Source organism: Bubalus kerabau, chromosome 10 (genome assembly GCF_029407905.1).
Source record: "Bubalus kerabau isolate K-KA32 ecotype Philippines breed swamp buffalo chromosome 10, PCC_UOA_SB_1v2, whole genome shotgun sequence".
NCBI classification, from domain to species: domain Eukaryota; kingdom Metazoa; phylum Chordata; class Mammalia; order Artiodactyla; family Bovidae; genus Bubalus; species Bubalus kerabau.
In genome coordinates this window covers 16,560,731-16,575,486 of record NC_073633.1, presented here as the reverse complement: position 1 = coordinate 16,575,486, position 14,756 = coordinate 16,560,731, and the positions used below count along the sequence as shown (strand labels likewise).

Below are 14,756 nucleotides of genomic sequence, written 5' to 3'. Positions count from 1 at the left end.
CAAGGATATATTGTACAGAACAGGGGATGTAGCCAATATTTTATTGTAACTTTAAATACAGTATAATCTATAAAATGTGAATCACTATCTTATACACCTGAAACTAATATAATTTTATAAATCAACTATATCTCAATTTTAAAAAATAAATAATAGATAACTAATGGGAACCTGACTGCATAGCACAGGGAACTCCAGTCTTGATGCTAAATGGTGTCCTAAATAAGAAGGAAATACAAACAAAAGAGTGGTGTTAGCAGTCCAGGGGATTCTCAAGTGTCTTCTCCAGCAACACAGTGTGATATATATGTACACACATCACAGCTTTTGAACTGTGTTGCTAGAGAAGGCTCTTTGAGAGGCCCCTGGACTGCAAGGCGATCAAACCAGTCAATCCTAAAGGAAATCAATCTTGAATATTCACTGGAAGGACTGATGCTGAAGCTGAAGCTCCAATACTTTGGCCCTGATGCAAAGAGCTGATCCTTTAGAAAAGACCCTGATGCTGGGAAAAATTGAAGGTGGGAGGAGAAGGGAATGACAGAGGATGAGATGGTTGGATAGCATCACCAATTCAATGGTCATGGGTTTGAGCAAGCTCCAGGAATTGGTGAAGGACAGGGAAGCCTTGCAGAGAAGGCAATGGCACCCCACTCCAGTAATCTTGCCTGGAAAATCCCACGGACGGAGGAGGCTGGTAGGCTGCAGTCCATGGGGTCTCGAAGAGTTGGACATGACTGAGCGACTTTACTTTCACTTTCACGCATTGGAGAAGGAAATGGCAACCCACTCCAGTGTTCTTGCCTGGAGAATCCCAGGGACGGGGGAGCCTGGTGGGCTGCAGTCCATGGGGTCACAAAGCGTCAGACATGACTGAGAAACTGAACAACAAAAATATATATATACACACATGTATAGTGATTCCCTTTACTGTAGGGTAGAAACTAATACAACATTGTAAAGCCATAAAAATTAAATAAAAATTTAAAAAGCAATAAAAATTAAAATAAATTAATAATATAACCAAGTTGGGTTTTCCAGTGGGCTGAAAGTCTGTGTCCCCTCCCACCAAATTCATATGTTGAAACCCTAAACCCAGTGTGATGAATTAGGAGACAGGGACTTTGAGAGTAATTAGGCCATGAGGGTAGCGCCCTCACGGATGGGATTAGTGCCCTTATAAATAAGAGGAGGCCAGAGTGCTAGCTGGCTCTCTTTTCTGCCCTGTGAGGATACAAGAAGTCAACAGTCTGCAACCTGGAGGAGGGCCCTTACCAGAACCAGCCCCGTGCTGGCATCCTGACTCCAGACTTACAACCTCCCGAACTGTGAGAAAGAAGTCTCCGTTGTCACCCGGTTTATAGTATTTTGTCATAGCAGCCTAAGACAAATTTATCCCAGAAATGCAAAATTGGCTCAACATTTGGAAATCAATGTCACTCACCACATTAACAATTTAAAAGAAAAAAGCACATGATCATCCTAATAGATGCAGCAAAACTTAAGTAAACAGAGAGTATAAGCAAATACTCGATAGAAGTTATCTAATACTTAAACATCATATTCAATGGAGAAATATTTAAAAGCATTTCTTTTAAGATCAGGTATAAGAAAAAGAGGTCCACTATCATTTCTACTTCATATTATATAAGATCAATGTTGTATATGCTAACTGTTCAATAATAAAAGAGAAAAAAATATCAGAAAAGGAGTTTTAAAAATTGTGTAGTTAGATAGTAAATTCAAATTATGAAAACTCCTTGGTAGTCCAGCGGTTAGGACTCCATGCTTTCACTGCAAAGGGCTGGGGCTTGATCCCTGGTTGGGGAACTAAGATCTCACATGCCACGCAGTATGGCCAAAAGTAAATAACTTATTTAATTAAATAAATTACTTAAGTAATAAGTAATTTATTTAATTAAATAAATAAATTCAGATCCCATAGGATTTTCTTTTTTTTTTTTTAATGTGGATCATTTTTTGTCTTTATTGAATTTGTTATAATATAGCTCCTGTTTTACACTTTTTTTTTTTTTTTTTTTTGCCATGAGGTATGTGGGATCTTATAGAAACCTGCATCCCTTCCTTGCATTGGCAGAAGTCTTAACCACAGGACCACCAGGGAAATCCCCAGTAGGAATTTTCATGGAAATCAGAAGGCTATTCTAAACATTTTGGAAGAACAAAGGATAGCCAAGTTACTCCTGAAAAGAAAACCAAAGAGAGGGATTAAGCCTACCACTTTCAAGTCTTATTATAAATCCACAGGAATTAAGATGTGTGATATTAGCTCAGGGATAGATAAGCTGGACCCACGGAACAGAATGGAGAGCCCAGAGTGTTTATGACATTGATTGTGGTAACGATTTCATGGGTCTGTGCTGCTGCTGCTGCTGCTAAGTCGCTTCAGTCGTGTCTGACTCTGTGCGACCCCATGGACTGCAGCCCACCAGGCTCCCCCGTCCCTGGGATTCTCCAGGCAAGAACACTGGAGTGGGTTGCCATTTCCTTCTCCAATGCATGAAAGTGAAAAGTTAAAGTGAAGTTGCTCAGTCGTGTCCGACCCTCAGCAACCCCATGGTCTGCAGCCTACCAGGCTCCCCCGTCCCTGGGATTCTCCAGGCAAGAACACTGGAGTGGGTTACCATTTCCTTCTTCAATACGCTACTTCAAATACAACTAACGCGACAGCAAAACAACTCAAATCTAATCGTATAATACATTAATATCACGGATCGTCATGGGTCTGTACTTAACTCTAAACTCATCAGGTTGTACACCTTAAACATGTGCAGCTTTTTGTAGGTCAATCATACCACGGTAGCGTGGTTTGAGGAAAAAAACAGTGAGCACAGAAACATCCCCACTCTCGCGAGGAAAGCTGGTGTCCATCAGAGCTCTCACTGCAGATCAGTGGGAAAGAGACAGCAATAAACAAACAGTGCTGGGCGATGGTCGGAAATAAAAGTGACCCGCACTTCACACCATGTAAGTCCCTTACATACAAATGAGTTCCATTCTGAGAGCACGTTCGTTTAAGTCCGGTTTGTTCATAAGTCCAGCAAAGTTAGCCTAGGTACCCAACTAACACAGTTGGCTATATAGTACTGTACAACTGAAGTGACTTAGCAGCAGCAGCAGCATATAGATTTACAACATTTTCCACATGAATAATACATAACAAAACAAAAAATAAAGAAAACATTTCTAATCTCACAGTATAGTACCATGAAAAGTATGCTAGTTCCAGCTACATCACCGCTGCTGTTACATTTGCTTCTGGACATCCTGGGCTGAAACAAAGCTACTGTACTACTTACTGTACTCTACATAGCACTATACAGTAAAGTGCACAGAAGCACAACCATCTGTAGAGGACGCACACACATGGCAATGTACACCAGACACGTGAGCTAACGTACGTGACTGGACATGTGAACACACATTTGCCTCTTTGAAAGTTCACAACGTGAAGGTTCATATGTAGAGGACTTACTGCACAAAAATTCAGTTCCAGATGAATCAAGAACTTAAATATATGTTATGATATAACAATATATTTCATATTTATACTTATATATATTTTACTATATATATAGTATATTATACTATATTATATATAGTATATATATTATACTAATATACTTCATATATTTCATAACTTAATATAACATTATGAAAAGCATAACTTTAAAAGATACAGGACTTCCTTGGTGGTCCAGCGGTTGACTCCCCACCTCCACTGCAGGGGGCACAGGTTTAATTCCTGGTAGAGGAAGTTCTGTACTGCCCTGGTGGCTCAGATGGTAAAGAATCTGCCTGCACTGTGGGAGGCCCGGGTTCAGTCCCTGGGTTGGGATGATCCCCTGGAGGAGGGCACGGCAAACCACTCCAGTATTCTTGCCTGGAGAATCTCTATGGGCAGAGGAGTCTGGCGGGCTATAGTCCATGGGGCCACAAGGCTCTGGACATGACTGAGCAACTAAGCACAGCACACAGAGGAAGCTCTGCATACTGTGCAGTGTGGCCAAAAAGAAAAGAGAAAAAAATTATATATATATATATAATAAAAATATAAAGATATATAGAATTTAATAACTTGAGGCAATGAAGTATTAAACACACACACAAAGGACAAAATCAGAATACAATTTTTTTTATAAGATCAATCTGACAATATTAAAATTTAGACCAGTTCACCAGAAGAGACTAAAAAAATTGGACAGGGAAGCCTTAAACTGGGAGAAGGAAATTGCACCACAAAACCAGCAAAGAGTATGTATTTAGACTCTGGAGGACGTCCCTGGTGACCCAGTGGTTAAGAATCTGCCTGCCAATGCAGGGGCTCAGGTTCCATCCCTGGTCTGGGAAGATTCCACATGCCATGGGGCAACTAAGCTTGTGTGCCACAACTACTGAGTCTGTGCTCCAGAGCCTGCAATTCACAACATCTGAAGCCAGCATGCCTGAAGTCAGTGCTCTGCAACGAGAGAAGCCACCGCAATCAGAAGCTGCAACTAGAGAGTAGCACCCTGCTCGCAGCAACTAGGGAAAGCCTGAGTGGCAATGAAGACCCAGTGCAGCCATAAATAAATAAAAACAAAAGTCTTACTTAAAAAATAAAGTCTCTAGAGTCTGTATCAAAAACTACAACCACTTAGAAAATGACATTGCAGCAAAAGACAAGTACATGCATTTCATAGAAGAAATACCATGAATGGCCAAAACGTCTTTAAAAAGATGTTCAACCTCATTAGTAATTAAAGAAATGTACATTAAAACTAAGATATAACTACTTTATGATTACCAGATGGGCGAAATTTAAAACCTGAATATACCAAGGGCCAGTAAGGCTGAGAAACGATGGGAATATATATAGGCCATTGGCGGGAGTATAAATGGGTACACTCGCTTTGGGGACAAATTATTATACCTGTCTGCCCTAAGAAATCTGTGACTCCATTTCATTCTTAGGGAAAGAAAGCCTTACACAGTCTCAACAAGAAAAACATTATTCTAATAACCAAACCTGTAATAAGTAAAACAGACAATCCAGCCCTAAAGCCATGAAGGGAGAATAAGATCTACAGTCTATTACACTTTGAGCTGGCTTTTTTTTAGTTACAATCTGGTTGAGCGTTTTAAAAACAAAAGTCCCAATTAAAACATTTCAATCATAAAATACACCCTGGACTTCAAACTTAATGCAAAAGAAAAAACAATAACCACGTTTTTTTATGAAATTATTTAACTAACCAGCCCCTAAAATAATCAAAACCCCCATCAACTTCACACATAACTGCTCATCAAGGAAGATTAAGCCATGTAAATAAGGAAAACAAACATACGCTTTCACATTAATCACTTGTGATTAGAAAACGCAGAAGAACCAGAGATCAAATTGCCAACATCCGTTGGATCACTGAAAAAGCAAGAGAGTTCCAGACAAACATTTACTTCTGCATTATTGACTATGTCAAAGCCTTTGACTGTGTGGATCACAACAAACTATGGAAAAATTCAAGAGATGGGACTACCAGACCACCTTACCTGCCTCCTGAGAAATCTGTATGCAGGTCAAGAAGCAACAGTTAGACATGGAGCAACAGACTGGTTCCAATTCGGAAAGGAGTAGGTCAAGGCTGTATATTATCACCCTGCTTATTTAATTTATATGCAGAGTACATCATGAGAAATGCTGGACTGGATAAAGCACAAGCTGGAATCAAGATTGCTGGCAGAAATATCAATAATATCAGATATGCAGATGACACCACACTTATGGCAGAAAGTGAAGAAGTAAGGAGCCTCTTGTTGAAAGTTAAAGAGGAGAATAAAAACGTTGGCGTAAAACTCAACATTCAGGAAACTAAGATCATGGCACCTGGTCCCATCACTGTAGAGCAAATATATGGGGAAGCAGTCCAAGAATTTTTGGCGGGGGCTTTAGAACCACTGCAGATGGTAACTGCAGCTATGAAAATAAAAGACGCTCGCTCCTTGAAAGAAAATTAGCCAACCTAGACAACATAGTACAAAGTAAATACACTAACTTTGCCAGCAAAAGTCCATCTAATCAAACATACGGCTTTCCCAATAATCATGTATAGATAGGAAGACTTAACTAGATGAAGGTTTACCACTGGAAAATTGGTCCTTTGTTTACTAGTGTTAAAAAAGCTATTTAGGGTTCGATGCACGATACTATTTACAGGTTCTATTTACAGGTTCGATGCACGATACTGGATGCTTGGGGCTGGGGCACTGGGACGACCCAGAGGGATGGAATGGGGAGGGAGGAGGGAGGAGGGTTCAGGATGGGGAACACATGTGTACCTGTGGCGGATTCATTTTGATATTTGGCAAATCTAATACAGTTATGTTAAGTTTAAAAATAAAATAAAATTAAAAAAAAAAAAACTATTTAAAGTCTTTTAAAGAATAAAAGTACCTATATGATATTGAATTTCCAATGGTTAAAAGTACCTGATAACAAAAAACTCATAGACAAAGCAAACTGAGTAAAAAGAAAACACACACATGTTCAATTTAACCACTAGAGGATTACACAAAAATTTTCTAAAAAGTCAAAGAAAAATATACCTCAACAAACTTTATTCCAACGTCACTGGTTGTACTGGCTGGTTTAGAAACTACGTCTTATTTTTAACCAACATAAATAGCCTTGCCGAAACAAGGCCTCAAAAAATTGGTTTTAGACTCAGAGTTGTTTCTCTCCACGGAAATCTTTAGTAAAAGGCGAAAGATTTATACGATCTGAAGAGAAACCAGAGTATAATTTACCGCCTCCTAATTCACAGCTCCAGTAACAGAAACTCCTAGAACAGTGAGAGTGACTACCTAGCACCGAGAGCCAGTACCTGAACAAAAATTTCTAGATTTCTCTGTAAACAAGGGTCTAGTTTCAGAAAACATAGGTAAAAGAAAATTTGAATTTTTATAATTTTAAACGTGTACGGTGTGTAGCGCTCAGAGGGTATGCAAATAAGGCAAGTGGGCGGCCTTTCCGCTCGGGAAAGCTGTCTTCACGCAGCGCCCCTGTGTCAGCACTAGGGGGCGATGCGGCGACTGGCTGGCTGGCATCGACACGCCGCACCGAGCGGAGACCCGGGTTTTAGATGTTTTGTGTATGTGTATGTCTGAGTTTGATTTCTGTTACAGACTTTGCTGTTAAAATGAAAAAGAAAAAAAAAAAAAAGCAAGTGATTGGCACCAAATTCATGACCGTGGTTCCTCCCTTCGGTGGATTGAGGGTTTTCAAAGTTTGACAATTTCCTTTTTCTTGAACTGCGTGGTGGGCGCAGAGGTGTTTTGTCTGTTTGTACCATGCACGTCCAAGATGTACACTCTGGAATATTCTGCCGTTTGAGAAAAATTCATAGCCGTGTCCTGTTTAAAATTGGAGCTTTGGATATTCTCAGGGGGTCCAGTGGTCTGGGCTCCAGCTTTCACTCTCTGCTGGTTCCTTTCCTGGTAGGAGAACTGAGTGAAGTCGCTCAGTCGTGTCTTTTTGCGACCCCATGGACTGTAGCCTACCAGGCTCCTCGGTCCATGGAATTCTCCAGGCAAGAATACTGAAGTGGGTTGCCATTTCCTCCTCCAGGGGATCTTCCCAACCCAGGGTAGGGGAACTAAGATCCCTCAAAATGCGCAGGCAAAAAAAAAAAAAAAAAAAAAAAAAAAAAAAATTGCGCTTGCCGCGCTGGGTTTCAGATTTCCTGCCTCCTGATCTGATGCTACTTGTGGCGATGAAATCTTGTTATTTCAGTTTCAGACCTCGAGTCTCATCTTATTTAGAAAACAAGCCAAAAAACCCCCCATGAGCTGTACTCTCCTCTGCAGTGCTCAGGAACGGGCTCCGACAGTCTACAGAGACTCCTTAACGATTGTGGTAACTGAAAGTCTTGGGAAAGGAAATTGCAGTTCTTCTTTTATTCGTTTCTGGAGGCCGTGTCAATATTCCACTTCCCAACTTTGATACCTCTCAGCTGTCATGTTTGGTTTGCTAGTTCTTCTGCTCACAATATATTTGACATTATATTTGGTTTAAATTTGTCGAAAACAGCTTTTGGGGGTTATAATCCACTTACCACACAGTTCACCCATCTAAAGTGTACAAGTAAATAAATGGCACCCCACTCCAGTACTCTTGCCTGGAAAATCCCATGACGGAGGAGCCTGGAAGGCTGCAGTCCATGGGGTCGCTAAGAGTCGGGCACGACTGAGCGACTTCACTTTCACTTTTCCCTTTCGTGCATTGGAGAAGGAAATGGCAACCCACTCCAGTGTTCTTGCCTGGAGAATCCCAGGGACGGGGGAGCCTGGTGCGCTGCCGTCTCTGGGGTCGCACAGAGTTAAACACGACTGAAGTGACTTAGCAAGTGGCTTTTAGCATATTCAGAAAGGTGCGATCATCTCCACAATAGGGTGGCGCTAGTGGTAAAGAACCTGCCTGCCAATGCCGGAGGCTTGAGAGACTTAGGTTCAATCCCTGGGTCGGGAAGATCCCCTGGAAAAGCAAATGGCAACCCATTCCAGTATTCTTGCCAGGGGAATCCCATGGACAGAGGAGCCTGGCAGGCTACGGTCCATGGGGTTGGAAAGAGTCGGATACGACTGAAGTGACTTGACACACATGCACACAATAGTGTTTTTGTTTTGTTTTGGCAGGCCTGTGAACCATATGGGATCTTGGTTCCCTAACCAGGGGTGAAACCTGCACCTCCTGTAGCGGAGGCAGGGAATCCTAACCACTGAACTGCCAGCAAAGTCCCCACAATCTAGTTTTAGAACATTTTCATCAACCCCAGAAAGGAACAGTTCCCATTAGCAGTTATTCCCCAGCTCTCCTACCCCCCAGCCTCTGCCAAATACTTTGTCTCTAAAGTGCCTATTCTAGACATTTCACACCAGTGAAAACATACAACCCCTGGCTTTTTGTGACCGGCTTCCTTCACTTAGCCTGTTTCTGAGATTCATTCACAGCATTCATTCATTCATTCATTCATTTGTTTTGAGATTCCTTTGTGTTCTTCCATATTTCACAGTGTGATGGGGAGTTAAAGACCCACGGAGGTGCAGCGTTCTCACCCTATGACGATAGTTACACCTCACAGGGCCTGGCCAGGGGCTCAGTCACTGAGGGGAGAGGAAAAGTGTTTCTCTGCTCCTAGATTGGGGGGGGGGACCTCTGGTCTCTCCTTCATTCTGAAAGGGTCCTGGGCAGCTTTCACTTGCTAGAGAACTACAAGGAGGGCTAACTTGTTTTTTAGCCATTCCAAGCTCCATTGATGTTTCCAGGACTTCTGACTCCAGAGGATGGACACACCTCTGATTATAAATATGGGGTTTGAGGGGCTGGAACAATTTGTTTATAGTGTGCCTGGAATTTCCATTTCTGGCAACAATTCATACTAATATGCAATGTAAGGTGGCAATTCCAAACCTGTTTGGCACCGGGGACAGCCTCATAGAAGACACTTTTTCCATGGTTGGGAGTGTGGGGGATGGTTTCATGATGATTCAAGTGCATTACACTTATTGTGCACTTTATTTCTATTATTGTTACATCAGTTCCACGTCAGATCATCAGGCATTGATAAAAGGCATACTAAAAAATATAAAACATAAAAACCTTTATTGGAATTTTTTTTATTGAAATTGTGATTTGTTCTTGTCTTCTTCCTGACTCTAAAGGGAACATTTATAACACTTTCTGTTACATGTGGTGTTTGCTCCAGGTTTTTGGTTGCTAAAATTCTTCCTTAGATTAGGCGGATGTTACATTTTACCTATATTGTTGTTAAGTCGCTCAGTCATGTTTGACTCTTTACAACCCCATGAACGGGCAGTACGCCAAGCTTCCCTGATCTTCACCATCTCCTGGAGCTTGCTCAAACTTATGTCCATCAAGTTGGTGATGCCATGCAATCATTTCATCCTCTGTCAGCCCCTTCTACTTCCTCCTTCAATTTTTCCCAGCATCAGGGTCTTTTCTAATGAGTCAGCTCTTCGTATCAGGTGGCCAAAGTATTGGAGCTTCAGTTTCCAATGAATATTCAGGATTGATTTCCAATGAATATTCAGGATCGATTTCCTTTAGGATGGACTGGTTTGATCTCCTTGCAGTCCAAGGGACTCTCAAGCGTCTTCTCTGTAACATCACACCTAAATGTATAATGAATGGGTATTTGAATTTATTCTTTTTCTGCATTTGTGGAATTATTATAGAATGCTTTTGTTCTAATCTCTTCCAGTGAGGGTCTACATTAAGAGATTAATGTTAAATCAGCCTTACCTGTTCTTATGGATTGTTCTCTAGTTCCTTTTGTTGTGGCAGGATCCCAGAGGCTACCGCTACAAGTGGCAGGTCTGAGACTTAGAGCAACACCTAATCCTTTCAGATTCTGCAGTGGAGAAGCACGCTCCTGTGCAAGGTAAATTGGGCCTCTCGGTCTCAGCTCTTGTCCCTTTCTCCTTTCTGCTGCAGCCTCTATTGGCCACAAGGGGGCGCTTGCTTCCCCTTTTAGTGCTCAATTCTGCCACAAGTACCTGCGTGCTGTCCGGCGACCGCATGGACTGTAGCCCGCCAGTCTTTTCTGTTCATGGGATTATCCAGGCAAGAATACTGGAGTGGGTTGCCATTTCCTCCTCCAGGGGCTCTTCCTGACCTAGGGAGGCAACCCGCCTCTCTTGTCTCCCTCGTTGGCAGGCGGGTTCTTTACCACTAGCGCCACCTGGGAAGAAACTTTGAAAACGTAAACGTGAAGTGGCTGAATCGCGTCCGACTCTTCGCGACCCCATGGACTGTAGCCCGCCAGGCTCCTCTGTCCATGGGGATCCTCCAGGCAAGAATACTGGAGGGGGTTGTCATTTCCTTCTCTAGGGGATCTTCCCGACCCAGGGATGGGTCTCCCGCATTGCAGGCGGACTCTTGATTCTCTGCGCCAGCAGGGAAAGATACTTTAGGTGCAGAAAAATTACAAACTTTCCCCAAAATAACTAACATCAAATGCTAAAGAATCACACTAAGCAAAGAAAATAATCGATAACAGGGCTGTAACTCCAACATAGTGGCTCAAAGAAAAATAGTTTTATGAAAGTACTCTTCAATAAGATTAACTTTGGAAACTCCCTGGCAATCGAAAAGTTAAGACGCTGTGCTTTACTGCTGAGGCCCCAGGTTCAATTCCTGGCGGCTCACTCACTCATGTCTGACTCTGCGACCCCATAGGCTGTGGCTTCTTTGTCGTTCACCATGTCTGGGAGCTTGCTCAAACACTTGTCAATTGAGTTGGTGGTGTTCTCTACGTGTTCTCTAGAACCATTTTGTTCTCTACGTTGTCTTCTTCCTCTCTACAAGATTTGATTTCCCTGGTGGCTCAAAGGATAAAGCGTCTGTTTTCAATAAGGGAGACCTGGGTTTGATTCCTGGGGTTCAAAAAGATTCCCTGGGAGAAGGAAATGGCAACCCACTCCAGAACTATTACCTAAAAAAATCCTATGGACAGATGAGTCTGGTAAACTACAGTCTACGGGCTCACAAAAAGTCGGACATGACAGTGTGGCTTCACTTTTACAGCATTTAAAGCACAGGTGAATAACATTGAAGAAGCATCTACAAGTTATTGTATTGTGATAACGTTTTGGAAACATTGAAAAACCGACTTGGTTTGATTAAGCCGTGTTAATCAAAAGTGTTTTATCCATTTTTTTTTATTGATTTAATGAGGTAAACAAACATCTCAAGAAACCTTTAAAGGCAAACAATTGACAAAAATCAGAAAGCCATACTATACATGCCTACCTGCTGTTATCACATAGCTAATGAATTATTAACAACAAATATATGTGACAAAACGGTATTTTATAAACCTTCCACATAAAATTAGTTCTTTCTTTTAAACAACAATAAACAGCCTCGCATTAAGCAAGGCTTCAAAAAATTGGTTTAAAACTCAAAGCTGTTTCTCTCCACGGAAATCTTTAGTAAAAGGCGAAAGATTTATACGTTTTGAAGAGAAACCAGAGTGTACCTTTTGTTTCCCATAATTCATTTCCAGTAATTACAACTCTTAGACTACTGATGGTGACTATTTAGTCCCAAAGTTACTACCTGAGAAAATTTACTCAAGGAATTCTGAAAATAATATTTTCACATTTGGAAAATTAAACTAAGTAAAATTTTTTTATTAAACTCGAAAACTATTAAACTGTTTGCAGTGCATTGTGGGTATGCAAATGAGCCTGCGTGATCGCCCTTCCCCCTCGGAAAGTACTATATTCAAACCCGGCTCTGGGGCCAACTTTAAGGGCCGACGCCACGGCTTGGCTGCCTATGATTTAAACTCCGGGTTGGTCTACTAGAGACATTCTGAGTTTATCTGTTCGCACACTGGGACTTTGATATCTTTTTTTTTTGGTATCTTTTAAATAAAATAATTTTCTGATAGTTGAGGTGGGGGCGGTCCTTGAGGATAGATAGCAAAGTAATTGTTAATATGAAGTCCAGAATAGTGGTTACTTACAGTAGGGAGTGAGGAGTGTGACTGGGGAAAGGACCACAGAGAGTTTCAAAGGTGTTGGCACTATCTTTCTTCTTAAACTGGGAGGGAGGCAGCAAGGTACCTTTTTAAAAAATTTTCTTTATTTTGATGTGGATAATTTTTAAAGTCTATTGAATTTATTACCATATTTCTTCTGTTTTATATTTTTTGTTTTTTTGACCTCAAGACATGTAGGATTTTAGTTCCTTGATCAAGAATCAAACCTACAACCCCCTGCATTGGAATGCCAAGTCTTAACCACTGGACCACCAGGGAAGTCCCCATTTTATTACCTTTTCAATCATATTCAGATATCATATAACATCATGTATCATATTCATGAGCATTGTGAATCTTCCCCATCATTGACGTCTATTTTTATGTCTTTTCATCTAGCTTTTTAAATTAAATATTTTATTTAAAAAAAAAATGCCTTTTTTGGGCTGCGTTGTTGCTTTTGCGCAGGCTTTCACTAGTTGTGGAAAGCAGGGGCTACTCTTCATTGTGGTGTCTGGCCTTCCCATTGCAGTGGGAGCACAGGCTCTGGTTTCGGAGCACAGGCTCTAGGTGCGCCGGCTTCATTAGCTGTGGCACATAGGCTCAATGGTTGCAGCTCAAAGGCTCTGGAGCTCAAGCTTAGTTGCTCCAAGGCATGTGCAATCTTCCTGCAGCAGGGACTGAACCCAGGCCCCAGGCACTGGCAGGCAGATTTTTATCAACTAAGGCATCAGGGAAGTCCCTCCTACAGTTTTATAAATTTACAACAAAAGATTTTTTTGGTTAGATTTACTTTACCCTTAATACTTTGTAGTTTGGGGGGCTAGTATAGATTTTTTAAATTAGAATTTGTTGTTGATATTATAGTATTAGTTGAATTTTATTTATTGCTCTTGCATGGGTTAAGCCCATGCACCACAGTTACTGAGCCAGTGTGCCTAGAGCACCTGATCTACAACAAGAGAAGCCAATGCAATGAGCAGCCCACTGCAAGGAAGACCCAGGGCAGCCAAAAATAAAGAAAGAAATAAAATATATATTAAAAAGGGCTTCCGAGGTGGCATCAGTGATAAAGAACCCGCCTGCCAATACCAGAGACATAAGAGATGCCAGCTTGATCCTAGGGTCCAGAAGATCCCCTGGAGGAGGGCATAGCAACCCACTCCAGTATTCTTGCCTGGAGAATCCCATGGACAGAGGAGCCTGGTGGGCTACAGTCCGTAGGGTTGCAAAGAGTTGGACATGACTGAAGTGACTTAGTGTGCACATATATAAAGAGAAAAATGATCCTGCATCTTCATTTTTTACTGGACCTCAAAAGTTATTTGGTGGAATTGTTTTGATTAAGCTAATAGCATCATACTCCTAGTATATTGCATTTTTTTTCTTCTTGCAGTGTAGGTGGATATTGAGTTAATCGTAAGTTTTCCCTTTTAATATATAAATATGGAAAATTATACTCATAGATTTTGTATCACAAATTAACTCTGCATGTATAACCTAAACTCAATTTAGCAACAATGGATTTTTAAGTAGATTTAATTTTGTAAGAAAAGTTTCAAACATTTTAAAATTTTAAAGAAAAATTGTGAAGATAATGCAGAGTTTCTGTATACCCTACACCCAGTCATCCCAATCACTAACGTTATCAATATGGTACATTTATTATAATCAGTAGTCCATAGTTTATTCAGGTTTCCTTGGTTTTTATCTAATGTCCTTTTTGTGTTCAAGGATCCTACCCAGGATACTACATTTTATTTAGTAGTTATGTCTCCTTAGGTTCCTCTGGCCTCTGAGTTTCGTAGACTTTCCTTGTTTTGATGCCTTTGAGTTTTGAGGTATACTGATATTTCATAGACTCTCCTTGTATTGGTGTTTTTTGTGTGTGTGGCTGTACTGGGTCTTTGTTGGGGTTGTGCAGGCTGCTCCTTGCAGTGCGTGGGGCTTCTCTAGTTGAAGCGCATAGTCTTAGTTGCCCCACAGCTATTTTAGTTTCCTGACCAGGGATCAAACCAATGGCCTCTGCATCGGAGTGTGGACCCTTAACCACTGGACCACCAACGAAGGCCCCCCTCCCCCGTTGGGATTTGTCTGATGTTTTCTCATGATTGGTGGTGGTGGTGGTTTAGTTGCTAAGTCATGTTCGACTCTTGCAACCCCATGGACTATAGGCCACCAGGCTCCGCTGTC

General features: G+C 41.3%; 2 non-coding genes across 2 annotated transcripts; both read right to left on the bottom strand.

Annotated features, from left to right (window-relative positions):
• Positions 1 to 6,681: 6,681 nt before the first annotated feature.
• On the bottom strand, positions 6,682 to 6,797 carry LOC129622198 (U5 spliceosomal RNA). The gene has a single exon (XR_008699871.1). It is a non-coding gene; the product is annotated as a U5 spliceosomal RNA (small nuclear RNA).
• A 5,140-nt stretch (positions 6,798 to 11,937) lies between these two features.
• LOC129622200 (U5 spliceosomal RNA) lies at positions 11,938 to 12,054 on the bottom strand. The gene has a single exon (XR_008699873.1). It is a non-coding gene; the product is annotated as a U5 spliceosomal RNA (small nuclear RNA).
• Positions 12,055 to 14,756: the final 2,702 nt, after the last annotated feature.